Source organism: Sturnus vulgaris, chromosome 1 (genome assembly GCF_052056855.1).
Source record: "Sturnus vulgaris isolate bStuVul1 chromosome 1, bStuVul1.hap1, whole genome shotgun sequence".
In the NCBI taxonomy this organism is placed as follows: domain Eukaryota; kingdom Metazoa; phylum Chordata; class Aves; order Passeriformes; family Sturnidae; genus Sturnus; species Sturnus vulgaris.
The window spans coordinates 66,880,012-66,885,566 of NC_142243.1; the positions used below are offsets into that span (position 1 = coordinate 66,880,012).

The following is a 5,555-nucleotide window of genomic DNA, read 5'->3' on the forward strand; positions in this document are numbered from 1 at the left end:
GGAAACTTCGAGGCTGAATGTGGTAAGTTTGTGAACGTTGGCAGGGATTGTAAACCTTGCTGGAGCGCAGTGAAAAGCCCCTCATTCCTGCAGGAAAGAACTTTTCTAAAGTGCCTGCAAATGAATTGAGGATGGAAACAGAGACATCTCCATTCAAACAATGGGGAGCTGGCAAGCGCCGAGCGCAACACCCGGCCCCCACGGCCAGCGGGGGCCGAGCGGGAGCGGCTCGTGGAAATGCCGCCTTCCCGGGACAGCGCTTGGGGAAGCGGGGGGAACACCAGCAGGGATGCGGGGAGCACACCCGCGGGGATGCGAGGGGAACACCGGCGGGGATGCGGGGAGCACAGCGGCGGGGATGCGGGGGGAACACTGGCAGGGATGAGGGGGGCACACCGGCGGGGATGCGGGGAGCACAGCGGCGGGGATGCGGGGGGAACACTGGCAGGGATGAGGGGGGCACACCGGCGGGGATGCGGGGAGCACAGCGGCGGGGATGCGGGCGGATCACCCGCGGGGATGCGGGGAGCACACCGGCGGGGATGCGGGCGGATCACCCGCGGGGATGCGGGGGTAACACCGGCGGAGATGCGGGGAGCACACCCGCGGGGATGCCGCAGCGCTCCCGCCCCACGCGTGGAAGCGGGATTGGGGCCGCGGGATGGGTGTGTGGGGGGGCGATTCCCGGCGCTCCCGCCGCGTCCCGCTCCCACCCCCGGCTCCCTCCGCCCCTCCCGGCCGCTGCCTTGGCCCGGGCGGCCCAGACTGGCCGGCGCCGGGCCCGTGACATCACCCATTCACACTGCGGCCCAGCTGGCGCCGCCGGGGCGGTCGCCGCGGCAACGCGGACGCCGATCCGCGGGCAATGACTTCCAGCTGCCCGCCCGCGGGAGCGCGCCTGGCGCGCCCCCGCGCATCCCCGCTCTTCCCATCCATCCCGTCCCCGTGCAACCCTTTACCCCCCACATCCCGCAGGTATTTCACTCGAGCCCGACGCGATGGGGAATGCTAGGGGACTAGAGCCGCCCCCGGGGGTGGGGGTGTCTCGCGAAGCTTGTGTGGTCTAAAAAAATTCCACATCCACCAAATAAATAAATAGAATTACTGATTTTGCTTATTTCTACCGTATTCTCCCTAGGTGCTTTTCTTTCCCTCCTACAGCTGAAGAAAACAGATTCCTATGATCTCTCCCGTGCTGACTTCGGGTCTGACTTTTCGTTCTGACGCTGCTCTCCGCACGCCGGCGATTGTGTGATATTCCCTTTTTGGGACGGTGGGAGAAGGATTGCATGGAGACGGCACACGGGACTGCCATGGGCTGAGTACTTCTGGAAACTGTTTTCTCTCTAGCTACCCAAGCGTGAAACATTTTTTACCCTAGTATTGTGGTCCAGCACACGAAAACCTTGATACAGAGTGTTTTGGAATCTTAAAGGCTGTAGTCTTTCTAAGCTCATCCGAAAAACTTGAAATGCTCGGTGTCTCTGTGAAAGAGCCAGGACTGATGTCAAACTTTGCAAATACCCTGTTTTATTGACCTAATAGATATGCTTCTATGCTTTGTGTTCGCAAAGAAAACATTTGAAGTCTGAGTTGACTAAAACTTGCAGCAGAAGCACCAAGAGACAAATAAAACAAACCTACAGTGGAACATTAAAACATTTTGTGACTTTTGAAGCCAATGATGTCATTTTATATATATATACTTTTTTTTAAAGATGTGATTCAGGAGCTTCTCATGCTGCAGTTTGATACTGCTGCAGATTTGCCTCATGTGACTTTCCAAAGTCCCGAAGGGGCCCTGAGTCAAATGAAGGATTAGAAGTGAGAGAGCTTCCCAGGTTTTCTGTACAGCCCTCTGGCAGGTAGCTCACACTGCTTCCTTTGAGAATGAGTAGTTACTACCTATTGCCTTGCAGTTTGTTGATTCACAGTTCCTACAGGAAACCATCTGTAAATATTAGCCTGTGTAATTTGTAGTGATATTAAACAAAGTGATGAGAATCCTACTTAAGAAAAAAATTGATAGCTTTCCATATGGTTCCAAAAAGCTTAACACTGATACTAGTTAGCATAGTGTAGGAACAGCACAGTTCTGACTCAATTTATCTGTAAAAATGAAGGCTTAGTGAAACATTAATTTTCCAAAATTACAGAATGTTTTAATGTGATTGTAATTGCCCCTTTGTGCTTTTAATTTATTACCATTGTTATAACGAATTATAACTCATTGTAACCAAATGCTTTAGATGTGAAAAAGCCAAGCTGCTATGCTGGCATCTTGTTATAAAGATGCAATCGTCGTGTATCCATTCTGATTTTACGTGGAGTAACTTATGCTGATTTGGGGGTTTCTTTTGCATCAGTATTGTGATGCTGGTTCAATCCTTTATGTCTTTGCATGTTACCTTTCTTTCCTGGAGAGCTGCATTTAGGTTCAGGACAGCTGGAAGAGCTGGGTGTTGTACAAAGGAGGCACAGCAAACTCACCTAAGTGATGCTGGGGAGGGGAGCCCTGCGGAAACTCTGATGCGAGCTAAGGACGGTGTTGCAATGGTGTCTGATCAGCAGTTCCTCAGGAGCCGGGGTGATTCTGAACACCTAGCACTGTGTGCGTTCCTGGACACACTCCAGCCGCATTCCTACCCTGTGGAACCGATGCGTTAAGCCTTGCCGAACCAGATCCGTGCCTGTTTGGGTGTGTCTACGCTTCGCTCCTGTTATCAGGAGTGCTGAGGAGCCCAGCGCAGCAGGTGCCCAGACAGAGGCTGGATGCTGCATGGTGCTGAGCGGGAGGTTCTGATTCAGCCTGAGCGCAGAGCCTGCATGTTCTGCTCCACAATGCACAGAGATGAGCTCAGCAACAGTCCTGCATCCGGGCTGGATTTGTGCTGTGCCCCACCAAAGCCCAGACTGAGTTCAGTCTGGGGTTAATAGCCCTAACTCCATCCCAAAGCCTCTCAAATCCATCTGGACTTTGCTACCTAGCTCTCCTGGGAGCACAGCATAGGGATAATTGGGCAAGATCTACAAGATGAATTCGTATTCTGTGCTACATGAAAGTGCTTGTATGGATGTGAATCTTGCACTGGTCTGGGCTGCAGCCCTAACTAACAAACTCGATCAGACCTAAATTGGCTCTGCACAGAGCTCATTCTGGTGTCTCTATTGCTTCAGCATTCTTGATCTACAACTCATCACCTGTGGCATATCTGCAGATTAACTTTATCTGGTGTTGTATGTGTAGATGCATAAGGTAAAATATGATTGGTCACAAAATATCACTAAAAGTATTAAGAGGAAAATTTGTGGAGAGGATCAGTAGCACAAGGGAATTGTGTTAAAGACTAGGTCCATACCCTGACAATTTGCCATTAATTTTTCTTATGGGAAAGGGAACATGGGATTTGCCATAGGAAAAACTGACTGTAATACTGAACTTCAACTGTGCTTGTATGTTCCCTTTTTCAGTGTTTGTAATAGTCAGATATTTGTGTTCTCTTCCATTGCATGCTACAGTTCTAATCTAGCAAAGCGCTTAAATTATGATCTTTAGAGCTTTACTGGATCAGGGCCATTTTCAGTACTTCCAAAAAGTGAAGGCTAAAGCATTCTCTGAAATCTTTGGCGAGAGATTGTCTAATATTATTCCTTACCCGTAAGGATCTTATCTTCACTCTCCCATAGGAACTGAAATAGCAAATGTCATGTGTGCAGCCTTGGCAGACAGTTTTGAACTTGGAGGACTTCTTTTGGTGAAGTAGTGTAGGCCAACATGCCTGAGACATGTTCAAAGCTTTTTATCCTTCCTCATGCATTTGAAATACAAACAGACAATTCCCAGTTTCTAAAACAGGGCTAGACATATATTGTGATGGTGGCAGTGACTCGATAAGGAAATATGGGAAGCATAGTCTCCAGTTGACTGTATAGAATGTGCTTTATCCAAGTAGGAAAGAATCCCATATTTTTAGCATAAAAATAAATCGTTATATTGAAAAATTTTCATGTGCTAGGAACTGTTTATTGACTGTTTATTGATTCATAAACAGTCTTTGACACACTTTCCTTGTCAGTACTGCAAAATGCTTGCCTTGGATATCAGTGACAGATATATAAGTTAGCAATTTCTCTTCATCTTCAGAGGTTTTTTGCTCTAAGGGGGCCTCATGGCTCTTGCTTCTGATAACTGAAATGTATTCAAACATACTGTCTTATTCTGAAACATTTTTTCTGTTCATTTTTGCTTAGATGCAAAAGATGCTAGCAAAGGGTGCTAAGATGCCAGTAAATTGAAAGTTGTTATTGGTTTTTGTGGGGTTAGATTATCACAAACCCTTTATGCCCATTCAAGAAGGTAGAGGGCTAAAGAACGTGTTTTCAGGCAGTCTATGTGATAAGCTATAGCACAGAGGAAGAAGCTTCAGTGGAGTGTTCACAGAGAGAACATAACTCTACAAAGGATGATGAGTTGAGGACTCAGCTGTGCTCCCATGGCAGGCTGACTGACAAATTCCCAGAACCCTGTGTGAGCCTCTTCCCTAGCATATTGTGGGGACATTTTCAGTTTTTGGGACCCAGGTCACCTATAGAGTAGTGTGGGATCTCTCTTTATCATGGAAGACACAACAGTGTCAGTTCAGAGTCTCTTACTGTGGTTTATTAAAAATATATTTGCTTCAGATTTTTCAGAATGCAGAAGTTTGTCAGATGTGCTTGTAGTGATTTGGAAGAGTTGTGTGCAGTGCAACAAGCATAGAACTGTCAGGTTTGACTTCAGATGGTCTATGTGAAGTTTTGTGAGGTGATCTTAGAGAAAAAATAGTGCTGGAGAGAATCTGTGAAATAGGATCAGTTTTAGATTTCTCTTTATTGTTGAATGAGGTTTATTCCAGGGTTTAAACTGGGATAAGAAATTAAAAATAGCACATTTTCATTACGTGCCATTTCATCCCTAGAGTTGCCCAATAAGTGGGCCTGGCCATGAGAGGGCTCATATTAACATTATGAATGATGTTAACTGAATTTAAAAATGGTTTTTTGTGTAGTGGGCATGCATGGATACATGAAATATCCAACCCTCTCAAATTTGAATACTATAATTACTTATTTATTTAATTAATTATTACTATTATTAATTACAATGTAACTAAGATTAATTTGTGGGACAAAATCCAATTGCCAAATCAACTACATTTCTCTGGAATGAATAGCAATAGGAAACAGAGATTTCAGTTCTAACTTTGAAATTCCGGCCTGTTTATTGAACAAAATTTTCATATTCCTTTTCAGTAAGGTGGCCTGTCCATCTAACTGAAGCTGGTATGTTAGTTTCAGCAGGTTGAAATGATACAGCATGGCTGCAGAGCTCCCTTTTCATGTCCTTCCTACTGTTCTTTCTACGGGGCTCACATGAACAACCCTGCAAATACAGTCAAAGCTAGTAATAGTTCATGTGGCTCACAAATGATGGAAAATGGCTACTGATATTCATAGGGCTCCTCAGAGCAAGAGCCAGGTTTCTTCTGCTGCGTCTTTGTGTGTTTCACCACTCC

General features: G+C 46.5%; 1 long non-coding RNA gene across 1 annotated transcript; it reads left to right on the forward strand.

Annotated features, from left to right (window-relative positions):
• The first annotated feature begins 860 nt into the window (after positions 1-860).
• On the forward strand, positions 861-4,225 carry LOC148225272 (uncharacterized). The gene is made up of 2 exons (XR_015805092.1): positions 861-975; positions 1,139-4,225. It is a non-coding gene; the product is annotated as an uncharacterized LOC148225272 (long non-coding RNA).
• Positions 4,226-5,555: the final 1,330 nt, after the last annotated feature.